We start from the raw sequence: 18,694 nt of genomic DNA, 5'->3' as shown, positions 1-18,694 counted from the left end.
ATACAAATCTAAAACATTCAAGTATTATCACTTAGCTGATCTGAATATGATAATTGCTGACAGGTTTGTTTGGTTTGTTTTCTTTTTTTTTTTTCCTTTTGTTTTCTTCTCTATTATTGTATCTGGGATAATGAGGGTAAACATAAAGAAGCTGGTTTTTATTTATGTTTTTATTTGTCAGGAAATGAGCTGACATTAAGTCTACCTAAGGAAAATGGGACTTAATATTGCCTATTTTTACTGCATTGATGCACTTGAACTGGAAAAAGTTCATGGGCACATTGAAGAGGTCTTGTGTTAATATTGAAAGCTGCAGAGGTAGATTGCAGTTTTCAGATAAAAAAATGTTTAGGAAGACTTCTGAAGATACAAAGTTGACAGGAAAGACATTCAGGTTGTATGTACCCTAATAAAATAAACATACTTGAGCTTGTTCTCTATTGCTGAGGCTAACTGCCATGGAACTGCTTGGTTTCATACAGATGCTCTTGCTCTCCCCGAAGAGGGAGGCTACATCCAAACTGACAATTGGGATTTGTTTTCTGAGACTCCTAACTTCTGAATGAACCCCAGGGTTGATTCAGTCTCTTCCCAAAGAAGATACTTCGTGATAGTCACGAACCAAAATCATACTAGCAATTACAATATACAGACCATTGTATTCTGGTGCCCAAGGTTGTCTCCTGGGCTGCTAAAAGTGCATGCTATGGATGAGTATTAGCATGGATGTAACCTCAGTGTCCCACTGTTTACTTCTACTGGATATGGGACAGTCAGGCCACCAGGACTGGGGGTGCGCCATGCAGTACATCTTCTCTGCATTTTAGAAGCAGCTACTGGGATGAGAGTCCTGGTTTTCACGCAGTGTCTTTCAGAGCTTTTGACAGTTCATAAAGTATTGTCAACATTTATTAGAATTCTCTGTGAGTGTTGATAATGAACTTTGAAATTTTTTTAAGTTACTATGACCATTGCTATATATTTGCTTTATATTTATTATTTATTATGTGATGTTCGTCCAATAAATGAGGTATTCATATATAGCAAATAAGAAAAATGTTATGTCATTTAAAATGGAATAGATTTCCAGAGGAAAAAAAATCTTAGTATTTTGTCAGGTCTGCTCTGTGAAATATTTTCTTCATATGTCCCTAATTTTGAAAACATGCCATGTCATTTGTACATTTATATAAATCCAGAGAGTAATTTTTTTTTTCATTACCTTACTTTGAGCAAGGAGAAGTACCATTCTTTAGGTCTTCTTTTGTTTTATTAAAAAAAACCAATTCCTAGATCACATGTTAATGTAACCATTATTATAATGTTGATATTGTTTAGTTCTTATTTATTTGTTCAAGAAACATAGTCTTGTTATTTATGTAGGTGGTGAATGCAGTAGAGATATGATTAAGAAGCATGTTAGCCAGCTGATAAAAAGTTTAGGCTTCTTCTCATTGCAGACCTTATATTTAGAGGAATCATTCTTTCTGTACCAGAGTCCAAAGGAATTCATTCTTCATATTTGCTTAATTAAAGGAGCCTACAAACCAGAAACAATGCTGAATTACTGTATATTTAATTAATTTTGATGTATTATAAGTTATTAGTATAGACCAGTGCCGAAACGGAACTGTGGGCACTTACAAAATTATAAGACTAGAAGGCTTGTGCTGAACAACATGGCTTCACATCTCAATATATTCTTTTATAATAGACAGCAAATACAAATAAAATCCCCCTGGAGCCCTTGGTAACTATTTTGTGCTTCATTTTCTAGAATTAGAAATTGAATATGTATTTCAGTCATGGGTAGTGAAGTGAATTTGTACACTTGACTATGTGATCTCTAAATTTTATCCAACCAGGGTTTTGTTTGGTCACACTAGTATCTCTTAATTAATGACCTTTTTATTGTACATTTGTAATTAATTATAAAAGAACTAACTACTTAATATATTGATAACTGCATTTTATTTTTCTCTATTGTTAACTTATGATTTAACCATCAAACATATAAAATATACTTAGAGAACTACTTACAGTTAATTGATAGTCAAAGCTTTTAGGAACCGATGTGAGCACACCAGAAGTTTAGGAAACATTTACCTTATGCTACATCTGTTAAGTCCCCATGTAGGAGAGAGGCAAAGGAATCTATAGTAAACGTTAGGAACCCAACTGTCAGGCAAATTGTGCAATTTGTAGATAGAAGAATAAATGTGTAGCCACTGAGCACAGCAATAGATTGTGGAGTAGATTTTCTTTTATATTATTATTATTCAAAATGGTCTTAATGCATTTTGATGCTTAAAGAAATTGCTTGGACTATTTAGCAGTCATGTAGCAGAACCTGTGAGCACATGCTGTCACATAGGTTTTCCAGAGACCAGTGCAATACACCTGGGGAGAAGACTGCATTCCTAGAGCAACAAAGAGAAAGTGGACGGTCCTGAAAACAAAGACATTAGTCTGCCTTACTTTGCAACATCTGCCATAAATGTTCCACCTAAAGGATACCCTTCAGCTGTAATTAATACAAGGAAAAGTAAAAAAGTAAAGGACACAGAATACTTCTTCCAAATGCCGATAGGGCTGGAATCATGAGGCTCCAAACAGGAAAGCAGAGGATCCATCGTAAAAGTCAGGAAGGACAAAAACTAGACTTTTAGAAGCAAGTGAAACCTGAGATCTTAATACTTCATTCTAACAATATGCTAATTCTGGAACTTTGGCCGTATTTCCCCAAGGCATGTGAAAAGCTAGATATGAATTAGGCCTGCCTCCTTCATTTGAACCCTATCATCCTCTACTTGGAATAATGAGAGCTCAATTTCATTAATGGAAGCAGAGAAGGGGAAGTTAAAATATTACTCCACAAATATATTTTTTTATTTTATGCCAACAGCAAACAGAAAACTTTGTACAACAAAGCTAACTTTAGGTAAGGACTGCATATGCCAAGAATATTTCACAAATAAACAGAGAAAAGAAAGTTGAAACAAGCAACCCATTAAACACCTAACTTTGACAGCTATAACTTGCCCTACAGGCACAGAAAAACAGTTGTGATATTACATCAAGAATTAGTTACTTTTTTCTTTCTTTCTGGAAGGTATAGCTAGACAAATACTTCAAGATGTTTTGTGAATCTTTGAAAGGTTTGAATTAATTTGTGCTGAATACCTGTAGGTATATCCTTCTTATATTTCTTTTGATAAGAATCCATCTAGTGAACTTCATGGAAAGAGTATTAGAAAAAACAAAAAAATATATTTTACATGCCATATCCTCCTTTCTTTTCCATTTTATTGAGTCACACAGTTGATCTGGTCCATGCATCAAAGAGTCACTCAAGTTCAAATGTTTACTTGTTTTATAACCTTTAATCATTAACAATACTGTAAACTTACTTGGCACTAAGGGAAAGATTTTCTGAATTTAATATCATTATGTGTATGCCAACTGTCTAATCTCATGATTAGCTGAGTTATAAGCAGAGATTTTACTTTAAAGTTTATGGTGAAATTATTTGTGAAATTGGTCCAAATCTATGCGTAGATGATAACTGACAACAATGCTATATCTTTCAGCAATAATACAATAACTTTGCTAGAAATAGGTGCTAGAACTCTTATTTGGAATAGTCCTGTTGAAAAGTCATAGGTCAAGGTTTATTTTCAATTTTATTTTGTATTTTATTTTTCCCACCATTAACAACTGATTTTTAGTGAAGAATAGATTATCTGTATGCTATATAGTACGGAATATAGAAAAAATCATGTATCATTAGTAAGCTATGCAAAATATGATTGTTTCCAGATTAAAAGAACTATGAAAAATTTAATTTCACAAAAGTACGGCTGAAATGTAGGCTGAAGTACAAACATGTCCTTGGGACCTGTGTAGTAAATATAATCTACTCTGCCAATATTTACATTTTAATTAGTAAGGTAATGGGTCTTCTCAAAATCATATACCAAAGAAATTATTAATTCTGTGTCTTAATTGGCCAGACAGTAACCCTAATTTATGTTGACTTAATGATCTGTACCAAATAGTGCATAGTCTAGATTTTGCTTGGGAAGTAGGAAGAAAATAGTGAGAGTATGTTCTAGAGGAAAAGAGAAGATTTTAGAAGTCTAGCATTAATTTATGTTATGTATTTCTCTGTTCTTTATACAAAGAAGGGACGTTTCCTCTCACATTAAGTGATAATACAACAAGAGTGATGGCTTATATCAAAACTGGTTTAAAAGAACAAAGATATATTGGGGCATATGGGGGGCCTAGCTAACATATAGCCATTGATGTATGACAGACTTGCTAACAGTTTGTATTAACTCTTCAGAAATGTTTATGGTTTTCATCTTGAGGTTCAGGCCCCTAGCCCTTGCTTATTTGTTTCCATTAGTTGGGGAAAAAAGAAAGGGAAAAAATACTTTTGAATTTGAATCTCAACATCAAGTCTGGAAAGTTATTGCTCTGTGGAACAGAGTCTGACAAAATCTCTAGAGGTCAAGACAGGAGGAAGGTGATTTGCCTCATAAAGAATGGATATTTTTCTGATGTTGACTTTGTACTGTCATCCTGTATTGGCTGGTGTACACAGGGCTCTAACAGAATTGTAGAACTTGTGCAGTCTGCTGACAAGATACGTGTACCTGCTGTGATCATAGCCATTCCTGAGAGCTTTGTTCATCTTCCCTAAAGGGTAGACCTCCCCTCACACTGAAAAAATTAAACAGAAGATGAATCTAAATAAAATTTTGTTCCCCTATTTGCTTTCTGTTTGCATCAGAAGCATGTAGGCTGCATTGACACTTCGAGGTTTCTTAGGTTTGAAAGATGAAGTTTTGTGCATTTCTGAACTTGCCCTACCCTGAAGGACTTTGTGGCTTCCTCAAAGTTTTGCTAACGTAGATACAGAAATAAGACATCCCTCTGCATAACTGTCCTAGAAAGCTCATTTTAGCAAGCATTCTCAAAGACAGATGAACACACATGGACTGAGAGTGAGGTGTCCTAAAAAGTGTGAATGCAATTGCGTTATGTTAGGAGTTGTCAAATTTGCTGCAGGATCATGTCCCCAGGTTCAGACAGTATCAAGGCTGAGCATGTATTCCCAGTATTCCCCCATGTGCGTATACACACAATAGGGATATATGCAATGTACTATCACAAATAGAAAACACGGTGCTCATGTAAACACAAACAGGACCAATTGCCTTGTCCTGTTCACTTTTCTGACTGGTCAGGATGAAAGCCTGTTAGTGGAAAATATGTACATATGTGTGTGTGCAAATATATGTACGTGTACAATGTCCCTCCAATAACTGGCCTTGGACACTTATCCTGTCCGCTAATTAACCCTGGATCATTTATCTCACCCGTTGCTGGCACCTGGGCATGGTACCCCACCCCCAGACTCACAGCCCCAGTCCTGTGCTGGTACAGGTGCCCTTTGCCCACACACATCCCCAGACACACACACTAGAGATCCCTTCAGTAGCCACCCTCAGGCTCTTGCCATCTGCCCAGCAGCCTTGGATCCCCTGGTCTCTAGAGGGCTCACACACCAACATGAACACGCAAATGGCCTCCAAGCCCCTCCACTAACCAACTGACAAACCCTCTGATGTCTCCAGTATGCAGCTCAGATTTATGTGTGCTTCAATACCTGGCTCTAGAGCTCTTATCTGACTCTTTAACTAGTCCAGTCCAGTGATCACTCAGCAACATATGGACCCACACAACACCCATGCATGCCAGTCCCTCCAGTCGCTAGCATCATGGACACATGGACCTGTGTGACCAATGGTCGCCATACCAGCACCTGGCACTCATACCATCATATGTGCATCTACACACAGACTATAGAGTCTCTTACCCTAAACAGTAGTTAGAGATGGAGTTGAATGAGACAACTGGGCAGGCTGTGCAGGTCACATGCAGGGCATGCCCAGACAAGTGTACAGCTGAGGGCCTGTTTACAAATGACTGGCCCTTTTCATCCATTTATCCCTTGTTCCTCCCCAGACACCCTTGATGTCTCCCTTTCCCCATCTTTAGTTCTTTCCCACAGGCATCTCATATTAAGTCTTCTGTGATACCAAAATGCTCTTCCCTGCATCCCATAATGTGTCCCACATCCCCTAGGAAGGAAGACGTTCAGTCTGTGAAGTGACACATGGAGATCCTCTCCCACTGAGTCAGGGTGACAAATGTCCCCCAGGCCCTGGGACTGAAGCTTTTATAGGAGGGCTGAGGCAGGGGCTTTTCTCTAACTGGCTTATTTGGGTTCCCCTCTAGCCATTGTGTCTGTGTACTCCTTCGTATAGGTGGCGATGAGCATTTAATCACATTTTAACATCAACCTGAGAGAAGAAGCTGCTGCTATTTCCCTTTTTTTCCCCTGAAATAACAGTTTGATGATTTAAGTGCTATCCTACAAAGTGGGAGATCCTAGTACATTTTCTCCCAGTGATAGTGCCTCTACGTCAATGCTACAAGATCTTTGAGAAGGAAGAACTTTATGTATCCTTCAGTGAGTATAACTTTCAGATCTTTAACTATGAGGTTACAAATCTGTGATTTATCTTCAACTCTTTGGGCCCATCAAATATTAAGAACTAATTCTTCACTGATGCATTTTTGTAAGAATAGCTTGAGAACACACCTTCCCTTTTCTTAATGAAAATAGACTATAACATAAGAGGTAGGACAATAGAAGAAAATGTGAATATGAATCACTACGGACAGGGAAAGGGCTTCAGTCTGAATCTCTCATACTTTTGCATGAAAACTCTAATAATGAAGATATTTTATGAAAGAAAATGAGTGATATCCGTTCTTCTATTGACAGAATTTTAAGGAAGGGTGGACAGGTAAATTCTTGATTTCTGAGCTGTATCTTCTTTCCTAACACTATGCTTGTACCAACAGTCTTTGCCTCTTGGGGACATTATGGGGGTTATTTTCCTCCCAGGCTGGAGCACAACTACTGGTAGTACCCAGTGTTGCACTATACAATACCAGCTCGCATTAGAACTGCTTTGTTTTCTTTGCAATTTATAGAGTAGCATAGCCCCAGCCCCGCCCTGGATGTAAAAGAACATGACAATAAACCAAAAAATCAAATTTTGCTATAACAGAAATCTGTTAGTATTAGTTTATAAATGTAACTGTATTTTACTAACATCTATACTATGTGTATCCAAGTAGTGTGTTATTGAAATGATTGTATGTAAAACTCCTGACTTGAAGATCTTTTAGGATTATAATTTAGCAAATGTTAAATTTTTAAAAGGTATAAAGAGAAATGGGAAGACTGAATTCTAGAAACTAAACCTCAGACTTAATATTTTTTTATATATTTACTCATATTTTATGAAAGGCATTCTGTATTTTTCTGCATTAACACTTGATCTCTTAATGATTCTAATTTCTGCATAAATTTACATTACAGAACCATGCAGAAATGAATGCATTGCAATAATGAAATCCTTATCAAGTAAAGTGCAATGTATAAATTGTACTAGCATTTAAAACAAAATTCAAACTCCATCTGTCATATATTATCCCCAGAGCAGCTAGGATATGCACATATGTAATTGGTTTATGACAAATTGAAAAACACCCAAAGTGCCTTACAGAAAGTCTTATGATATTTCCTCTAGACTTTAACAAAGATTTCTTAATTTTGTATTAAAATCTTTAATGTTAGAAATTCATACTTCCTATAAAATGAAATATATAACAGCATTGAATAGGAGTTTTTAGTATTTTCCCAATTAGATGCTCTATGTGAGAGAAAAAATAATATAATAAACATGTCTTATCTCAAAGGAATGCAAGATTTTTTATGTTTCATAAAAGCTTTAGAATGCTGACTCATTTATTTCTGATGTTTAGTTGTTGGCATGCTTTGTGTGAAATATTTCTGATATGAGGAAAACAATTCAATGCTTACTGTTGCTGTGCTACAGAAATGCGTAAAACTTGTCATAAAAATCTATATTAATTGTAAGGAAAATAACTAAACCAAATTATTTTAAATTTCCTCTCAGTTAGATCTTTTAAAATAATTTTTCTCTCTCTTTGAGACAGTAAGAAGACTGCTATTGCATGGGTGACATTTACTTTCTCTCCTTCTTTTGTGATTGATCCCTTCACCAGAGTTTCAAGGAAGAAATTATGATATGCTCTGGAAAGAACTTAGTGTTCTATCACTTCACAGTTACAGTTTTTCCAGTTAGGTGCTAAGGTTTCTCATTTTCACTTTGTTCTTTTAAATGGTCACCCCTCCCTTCATTTTCTGAAAGGGAGTAATTTTTACCAGAATGAGATTTTAGTGCAAGAATTCAGGGAAAAAAAATCAGCCATCTTTTGGGTATGTAGTGCCAGCTGATACCCTTCCAAAATCAGTAATGCATGTGTCCATGCATTCTTACATGGTTTATTTTAGGATGATGTCAGTCTTCTGAAGATGTTTGTTTCTTTCCATTGACTAGAAAGGTTTAGTGGCTCTAAAAGGTGACTAGTATCACTTAACTAGCCTGCAGAGTAGACAAATGCTACACTGAAAAAAATTGAAATCTCATTCATGCACAGATGCTTGTTTTGGTTTGTTTTTTTTTTTTTTCAAAACTGAGAATAGAGCAGGAAATCTGACTTTTGACTTCAATAAACATCTTTCAATTAACTTTAGGCGGAGGTGAATTACTCACTGGACTTGATTATCTTTCTGCAGAGACAGATGCCTAAGTTTACATTGCTAAAGCAACATGAACTGACTCTCACCCTAACAGCTGAAAAGATAGATAAGCAGTTTTACTGACTTGTGTGATCCCTCAGTCTTTATAATAACTTATTTGTTAGTTTAAGGCTACCCTGGGGCATCTTTAAAAAGATCAGGTAATTGAATCCAATTTCTATATGGTGCTTTTTGTAAGTGTTGCCGTGTTGTGGTTGGTTTGTTTGTTTGCTTTTTAATAAACATGTCTTTCATTATATGTGATTTAAACGTGCATTTCTAAGTTCTAAAAAATATGAATATGTGCACTATGTTCACATGTCAAAGAATTGCATTGCTCGATTTTGTTTTTCTGCACTGTTCTTGGAGATTTGAAGGTCTCTATTGATATCTGCTATGTAGGTGATCTGTGAAGATGGATGATTGTAAATATACAGCACAGTGGCAATATTTAATAACTATGAGCACATGGGTGAACACAATGTTCTGCTGAAAAAGTACTCTGATTTTCAAAGTAATCAAAACTGTCTGTAATCTATGCACTATTCGTTTCACTTTAAAAAGGAAATGGTCCTTTTAAGTCTCCAGATAACCTAAACAATAAAATAGTTATGATAAACAGAAATCCTGACTTTGCATGTGCATATAAAAAGATCCAGACAAATATACCTGGAATTTTTGTGTGTGCCAGCTATAAGAGTACATGTGACTTTATAAATATTTATACAGGGTTCAAAGCCATCTGTCAACAATTAAAGTATATGTCACATTTAATAACATAGTCTGCATAGATTAGGATTGCTATAATTAGACTATTGCGCACACATTACAGCTGCAAAATGGATGAGCCAGGCTTTCTCAGGAATTTCAAAAAAGGCTTCTTCTATTTGATAATATTCTGCATGGTATTTGATTGCATCTGAATAAGTAATGTCGCAGAGAAATAGCATAGGCAGCTACTTGAACATGAAGCTAGCTTTTTTGAGAGAAGTTAGAATCCTATCACACTTACAAAGTCCCAATGGGATCTAAAGAATAGTTCTATCAAACCTTTATGAGAAGGCTCTGATTGTAAATGGTTCACTTCTTTATGCCCCAGAAAGCCATTCTCAACTAATTTAAGTGTCCCCTCCTCCACCACTTCTGCACTGCAAGGATACCTTAGTTCTCCTGAAGATTTTGAAAAGCAGGCATGATGCATTTTGAAAGACTAGACAATAACAACTATTTTAAGAAGAGTTTGGAGGCAAAGAGGATTTAAAAATAGAGCCCTTCATACATGATAAATCTCAGTTTATGCAAAGCAGCCTTACTACACAATGAGTACAACCAGAGGAATGTACTTATATAGAAGTCATGAAAATAAATTACAACTCAAAAATGGGGATGAGGAGTAAATTCTGTGGTAGGAAGGTCTTGTTTTAACCTCACTGAGAATTCACTTGCTTTCTGAAGAGTGCCAGCACACAATCTCAGCAACTGGGAAACTTTCAGTGTAAGGCTTAAGTGAGCTTGTAATAGCTTTCTTTCTGAAGGATATATGCTGGAAATGACAAGATCTATAGGACATTAAGAAAAACTTGATAAATAATGCAGAAGACTCTGGATGTGTTTTGTGGCAAACTCTTCTTGTAAGATTGAGCCAGACAACATCACAGATAGGGACTGGTCAATTTGTAGTTGATACTTGATCTCTCTAAGCTAAGGAGACTCTTTCTTAGTAATTATTTGAAGGTCCTACTTAATTTCTTTTATATTGAGGTGGAAACTATTTTTGCACAGAGAATCCCTCCCCACTGAAACTGTGCTATAGACAACCTTGTTGTGGTTCATTGTGATACAAATGAACACCGAAGGGTTTTGTTTCGTAGTAATTGAGTTCCATATTAAATTTTATAGGTGTTTACTCCCACATCATCTTCTACATCATTTTAAAATGTTCTGAACTAAGGAAAAAGTACATGTGCAGGTGCTGAAGAGGGAAATATGTTTTTAATGTTTACATTTTGTTAACTATGAAGGACCATTTTTAACTTGCATTATCTACAGAACGATGGCTAATGCAAAAGTAAAGGTTTTCTTCTACTTTCTTTTATTTAACTTGGTTTCAAATGTTGCTGGGAATGTATAAGTTTTATAAAGATATACTAAGTTTGAAATATGTTTTTTTTTCCTTGCTGAAAGTTGTTTAGAAACCTATAAAATTCTGTCATCATGAGATGGGATGGCAGAGTTTGTTGTAAATAATTTAGTGATAACTGTACATTAGAGGTATCTGGCTCTCTGAGTGCACAAATCACTTGTGATAGCACCTTTTGTTATCTGTATATGCCTGAGTTTTATTGGAGGTAGCTGAAGTCTACCTAAAGTATTATTCTGCCATCCCTCTTCTGGACCTAGAGGCTATAAGGATCAATGATTTACATGGAGATAGATTAGAAAAGTAATCCTTATTCCTGATTAAGTGCAGGCCACAAGTCTTTTGTGGACCTAACATCCTACATCAGTTATTAGTTGGTAGACATAAGTGTCTTGGAGGCGTATGCTGTCATTTGTGCGAGATTTCTGAAATGCTGAGATCCCCACAAACATGTTTACTGGTCCAGCTGTCTCTTGGTCTGAGCTGCTCACTTCCACTCTTCTGCTGTGGAGGTCAGCGGTTTGTATGCATGTCAACTCTACCTTTCATAGACCACTTGCTGCTGTAACTATTTTCCAGTATGCGTTACCCAGGGCTAAAAGGAAAATGTTTTTGTCTCCTTGAGGAATGAAAAGATTTACTATGTCTTATTTGTCAATAATTTGTTGATTATTCCCTGCTATGTGCTAGGCACCAAAGAAAATCATAGAATCATTTTGGTTGGAAAAGACATTTAAGATCATCAAATCCCATCATTAACCTGGCACTGTCAAGTCCACTTTTAAAACACGTCCCTAAGAACCACATCTATACATTTTTTAAACATCTCCAGGAATGGTAATGCAACCACTTCCCTGGGCAGCCTTTTCCAATGTCTGACTATCATATCTCACTAATTGTACTGATAAACCATGGGTGAATTATCTCACATTGTCATAATCAATTCCCAGAGAACAGGCTTTCCAAACATTCATTAACTTCATAACTAAACTACAACTTGCAGAATACCTGTCAGAATAACTCAGGTGCACAGAGCCTGCAAATTAATATAATGTTAGATTGGCATGATGTGTGGACAGAAACAGACTTATTTACTTCTTTCTGACTCTCTTATTTCCTACTGCAATATTATTTTAGCCCTTTTGTTTTCAGAAAAAATGATCGGAGAGATACCAAGTGGACACGACTACCTTCTGAGACCCTCTTATATCTGAGATAGGACTATGGAGTCCTTCCCTATAGTGTGCCTTAGGAGGAGCTAGCTCTCCTCATATCTGCATCCTTCATATTATGTTTTGTTACCTGTCATGGTCTCAATGACTTTGTCCAAATTCTAACATCAAAATTTCAGATGAGTGATTTTTGTTTGTTTGTTTGTTTGATAGTCAGCTCCCATCTCATTTAAACAAATGTTTTGTTTCCTTTGCTTCTTGTTCTCCTATTTCTTCACAAAAAACTGGACAAGTGATATCTCTGAAAATGTCATAAAACTGTAGAAAGAACTTCTACATCAGAAAATGGCAAAAATTATTTCTGTAACTACTTCCTTAATATATCTGTACTCTCTTCCAGGCTATTTTTTTTTATTTTCCAAGCTCTAAGCAGCTTCCTCATTACTGTATGTTAAACACACACAGCACCTCAGCTGAATGAAACATACTTTTGTTCTGTTACAGGAGCTTATTCAATTTATAAAATGGTGCATGTGAAGCTCAATTATCATGTCAAAATAGATAGAAAATAATTTATTTCTCAAGCTGCACAGAACAATTAAAAAGGACTTTTAAATGTTAGTCAATAGCCTAAATTAAAGTCTAAATGCCTCAAGCTGAACAAAATCCAGTCAGTTTTTTTGTCTGAGGGAAATTGAATAATTCTATTGCCCTGAATTTATTTGTTCATTTTTCATACAACCAAATAACAATACAGATAAAACAGAAGCTTCAGGGTTTTTTGCTTTAAGGCAACATTTTGTGCTGTGTGCTACAATGAGGAAAGTCTCACTTAAAGATTAGTCAGCCCACAGGCCTTTCATGGAGTTTTTAGAGTGAGGAGCAAAAGAATTAAATCTTAGCAGCAGGCTGGGATGTCTTTGACTCCCCAGGTCAAATGACCACAACTGTTTTCCAACTGAATCAGCTGTGTGTAGCTTTTGGCATAACTTTACAGCTAAATAGCATCCCTTATGAGATGCCTTAATTGCTGTGCACCCGTTCTCAACACTGTTACATTGTAGGATTCGTGTAGCTATATATCTACTCATATCTGATCTGATCTCTCTTGCCAATCGAGAAAAACAGGTGGTTCTATGATGCAACCCACCTCATCCTATAGATAAGCCTAAAATGTGTCAGAGGAGGGGCCTTAAATATTCCGGTTTCTTTCTGCTGACCAGAAGATATCAGGAGGAGTAGCTCAGATGTAAATACGTGTAATTCATTGACATGAATTCTATCCAACTATCAAGAAGCTCTTCCTTTTGATCCCTAAATTTGGGGTTGAATTATGTAGCAGAAATAGTTACAGGCAAGGTTATTATCATTAAAACGTCTCCTTAAATGCAATACTAGCCCTGCTGTCAACTTAGTCTTCATGGATTTTACACAGCAGCTATTGATCTGCCTCACTCACTCCAGAGTCCACTCACATGAGAGCTGGAAATGTTATCAAGGGAAAAAGGAACATGGCTTTATCATGCTGCTGGTGGATATGAGAAAGCAGTGTGAGTCAGCACTGCTGGTGAGTCCCCTCCACTGTCCATCCACTGAATTACATTCAAGAGAATCAGTTCTCTGGATAAATCATCAATTTATCACCTCACAATAGAGTAGCAATAGGGAATATAATGTAGCTCTAATAATCTGGTAATAATTTTGCTCATGATGGCACCACTGATCATGGTAATACGACTTCTTCTCTAACATCTTCTGACTGACTCTCCAGATTAAATGTCAAGTAATGTGTTATTCTTTTAAAGTGAAAAGCATTCCAGAAAGTGTTGATATTTTTAAAATTCTTCTTTTAACTGGCTCAATATCATGTCCTTTCACCTGCAGATCTGTGAAGTATAAGGAGAAATCAGACCCTGAAATAGTCCGTCTGCAATTTTCATTATCTGTCATAACATTTAATTCACTGCAGCTGTAACTTTAGTCTTATGTTTTCCCTGATACTGAGAGGAAACTAGGGTTTACAGATCGTTAACTCTTCTTAAGTAACAATTCATGTCATAAAAGTGAGGGGTCTTCTGTTTTGTAGATATAAGCTCAGAATTGCCAGGGGCTGGAACCGCACAGATGGACAAATTATGTAGGATAGATTATTTGCTGTATAACCCAATATTAGCTTAATTTTCAGTTACAATTTTACATAAACGTAGGTGTTGAAGTTTTAAATACTTTTTTTTTTCTTAAAATAATAAAATAAATATTTATTGTTTTGTTACCGTCAGGATTCTTTCTGGAAGAAACAGCCAGACTAATTGATTTATACTGTTACCAGTACAAACCAGTGCATAATAATGAGCCAATGTTCACGTACTCATGTCCATATACATGAATCGTTGTCGGTTGGTGAATTCTCTTCGGTTTTCACAGCTTCTTTGGTATGCATTGACTTCATATTTGAAAAGCTGTCTTATGTAACAATAGTCTTCAGATTAATTGAAACTGGCTGAGTTCAATATATTTAATTGTGATTACATCTCCATGTGGTTTTGTAAGTTCTAGCTGTTAGCACTGAAAATATTTGAACTGAATTTTTTTTCACAAAGTTTAATTCCTAAGTTGTAATCAGTATTTTTTCTCACAAATAATTTGATCTTTATTCTTGCTAGTAGTACATTTATATATAGACAGAACATAAAAATAATTAATGAAATTTTCCATTTTATACATATAGCATCTAATTAATGGTTGGGATTCCATTGCGCTTTTTTCCACTTGGCCCAGTTGTGCTAGGACCTGTGTTGTTACCAAAGAAACAAACAAAAAATACAATGTCTGGATAAATATATAATAACAATATAATGGCTAAATATATAATAATAGCATAATGATATAATGTCATCTGCTGGAAAAGCAGCATGGTGAGCTGTAGGCAATCCAAGAGACTCCATTGAGGATAACTTCCTCAGCCAGGTAATAGGCAGCCCAACCAGGGGGATGTGATGCTGGACCTGATGGTCACCAATACAAGAGAGCCAATTTGTGATGTCAAGATTGGAGGCAGCCTAGGCTGCTCATGGAGTTTGCAGTCCTGAGGGATGTGGGACAGGCCAAGAGTAAAGTCATGACCCTGAATTTTAAGAAAGCCAATCTTCAGCTCTTCAGGGAGTTAGTCTATAGGACCCCCTGGGAAACTGCCCTCAGGGATGAGGGAGCAGAACAGAGCTGGCAGATCTTTAAGGACGCTTTCCATAGAGCGCAAGAGCTCTCGATCCCCAGGTGTAAGAAATCGAGTAAGGAGGGCAAGAGGCCAGCATGCCTGAGTTGACACTTGCTGGTCAAACTAAAGGGCAAGAAGGAAATGCACAGGCAGGGGAAGCAGGGACAGGTATCCTGGGAACAGTATAGGGACACTGACCGGTTGTGCAGAGATGGGATCAGGAAGGCTAAGGCACAGCTGGAGCTGAACTTGGCAGGGGACTCAAAGAATAACAAGAAGGGCTTCTACAGGTATGTCAACAAGAAAAGGAAGGTCAAAGAAAGTTTGCCCTCCCTCTGAGCAAAACTGGTAAACTGGTAACTACAGACAAGGAGAAAGCTGAGGTACTTAACAACTTCTTTGCTTCAGTCTTCACTGGCAAGCTCTCTTCCCACATTTCTTAAGTGGAAAATGAATTGCAAGACAGGGACTGGGGGAGCAAAATGCCTCCTACTGTAAGTGAGAATCGGGTTCGTGACCATTTAAGGAAACTCAACAAACACAAGTCTATGTGACCCCATGAGATGCATCTCAGACTCCTGAGGGAACTGGCTAACATAGTTGCCAAGCCACTCTCCGTGATATTTGAGAAGTCATGGCAGTCAGGTGAGGTCCCTGATGACTGGAAAAAAGGAAACATAACACCCATTTTTAAAAAGGGCGGAAAGGAGGATGCTAGGAACTACTGACCTGTCAGCCTCACCTCTGTGTCTGGGAAGATCAAGGAACAGATCCTTCCAGAAGCTCTGCTAAGGCACATGAAGGAAGGGGAGGTGACTTGAGACAACCAGCATGGCTTCACCAAGGGCAAGTCTTGCCTGACAAAACTAGTGGCCTTCTACAATGGAGTAACTGCATCAGTGGACAAAGGAAGGGCTATCCATGTTGTCTATCTGGACTTCTGTAAAGCCTTTTACACAGTCCCCCACAACATCCTTCTCTCTAAATTGGACAGATATTGATTTGATGGGTGGACTGTTCAGTGGATGAGGAACTGGCTGGATGGTCACACACAGAGAGTAGCGATCAATGGAACAATATCTGCATGGACACCAGTAACAAGTGATGTCCCTCAGGGTTCTGTACTTGGTCCAATACTGTTTAACATCTTCATCAATGACATAGACATTAGGATAGAGCGCACCCTGAGCAAGATTGCAGATGACACCAGTTGACACGCCAGAGGGACAGGATGCCATCCAGAGGGACCTGGACAAGCTTGAGAAATGGACTCATGTGAACCTCATGAGGTTCAACAAGAGCAACTGCAAGGTCCTGCCTGGTATCACTACATGTTGCGGGATGAAGGGATTGAGAGCAGCCCTGCTGAGAAGGACTTGAGGGTACTGGTGGATGAGAGACTGGACATGAACTGGCAATGTGTGCTTGCAGCCCAGAAGGCCAATTGCATGTTGGGCTGCATCAAAAGGTGTGTGGCCAGCAGGTGATTCTGCCTCTCCACTCTGGTGAGACCCCATGCGGAGTCCTGCATCCAGCTCCAGAGCCTTCAGTAAGACATGGACCTGTTGGAGAGGGTCCAGAGGAGGCCACCAAGATGATCAGAGGGCTGGAACAGCTCTGCTGTGAGGACAGGCTGAGAGAGTTGGGGTTGTTCAGCCTGGAGAAGAGAAGGCCCCAGAGAGACCTTATTGTGGCCTTTCAGTACTTAAAAGGGGCTGATAAGAAAGATGGGGACAGACGTTTTAGAAGGGCCTGTTATGACAGGACAAGAGACAATGGCTTTAAACTAAAAGAGGGGAGATTCAGGTTAGACAAGAGGAAGAAAGGTTTTACAATGAGGGTGGTGAAATACTGGAAGAGGTTGCCCAGAGCGGTGGTAGATGCCCCATCACTGGAAACATTCAAGGTCAGGATGCAAATTCTCTGTCACATCTCTCTGCGCATGTAGCGACCCAGGTACCCTAGGCCACCTCAAATGGCACTAGACAACCACGTCCAGAAACTTGAATCAAACCTCTAACATGCAGATTACTACTGAGGACCCTAGACACCTTACTTACAGAAAAAACACCTAGATTTGTTGACATCTATACTGGGTTGTGTGAATCTGGAGACAAAAGGCACCCAAACTCTGGAGTAAGCTTGTTCAAATGAGCTTTATCTGATCACAGTATGCCGTGTTATTTAAAGCAATTCTTTTATTTGTTATCGTTGAACCTTTATTGTTCATGAAACCACTTGATTTTAAACTATCTAGTGTTTCCCAAAATCTGTTCTGGAAAGAGAGCATTTCAGCTGCTGAAGAAGAATGTTATTTCAGTCTACTATTAAGAGAGTAGAAAATGGTCTAATATATGTTATATCTATTAGTATCCATCCTTGCCATGGAGAAAGGTCTAAAAATGCACGAGGATAAGGTAAATGATAAAATTATTTGCAAATTACCTGAAAAATTATTTGTAATGTCTGGTAGAGGAGATTATACCAATAACCTTAAAAGATACACAATGAAACAGATGAACAGAACAGTGATATAAAAAAACCCCAAGCAGATCCATGGCTCTAAAGAAGAAATATTGAACATGCTCATACTATAGCTTTAGAAATATTTTAAATGAAATTTTGATGGTGATGTTTGTTTGTTTGTTTGTGTTTTTTTTCCTGAAATGTATATATTGTTCTTTTATTATTATTATTATCAACTACTTCTGCTTGTAGCTATATTATCTTCATGGATGGTTGAAGTGGGTGGAGAACATTAGTCTCTAAACATTAATCATATATAATATGACTTTGTTCTGTTATTTCAACTACCTTGACAGAAAGAAGAGTACAAGCTATTTTCATGGGGTTTAATTTTGCTCTTTGTTATCTTAGAAATGCTTGACTCATTTACCTAATTTTCTGAGGATGATTTAAACCTACGTTGAGTTGTTAGCAAAACATTTTAAGGCCATTTTTAAGGTGAAAAAAACCTGAATGTTTTTTAAACAAATCCAGTTTATAGTTTGCATAATTCTGCTAGTAGGGAGTACACCAAGGCACCAAGCTTTTGCTTCCTTATTCACTTGGAACCAGTGGAAAGAAAAGTAATAGCTCGTGAGAGAACTCATGTGAGAATCTGAGTGGAGGGGTTTTAGCTGTAAAATGCACTCAAGATTTTTACAGCAGAGAATACTTTGTCTTTAATCATGTAACAAATTAGGAAAAGGATATTTATTGAGGCACAGTTACATTTAGGAGCTGTATCTATTCTGCTAAATAAGAAAAGGATCAACGATGAGAACACACACTGCTCCACGTTCCCAGTGCTTACAATTAACCTCTTTAATAAGAGATTTACCTTAGTGGGAACTGGTTGAAATAATCCAAAACAGATGTAAGTTACAAATACTGAGAAATCACAGAATCATAAA

At 37.2% G+C, this 18,694-nt stretch overlaps 1 protein-coding gene across 1 annotated transcript in view; it reads left to right on the top strand.

Annotated features, from left to right (window-relative positions):
* The window catches only part of GPC5 (glypican 5), a 685,893-nt gene that overhangs the window by 347,899 nt on the left and 319,300 nt on the right, over positions 1–18,694 (top strand). The window lies entirely within an intron of this gene.

This window comes from Caloenas nicobarica, chromosome 1, assembly GCF_036013445.1.
Source record: "Caloenas nicobarica isolate bCalNic1 chromosome 1, bCalNic1.hap1, whole genome shotgun sequence".
NCBI lineage: Eukaryota > Metazoa > Chordata > Aves > Columbiformes > Columbidae > Caloenas > Caloenas nicobarica.
Note: the sequence above shows the minus strand (reverse complement) of the source record. Positions and strands in the feature narration are given on the sequence as shown.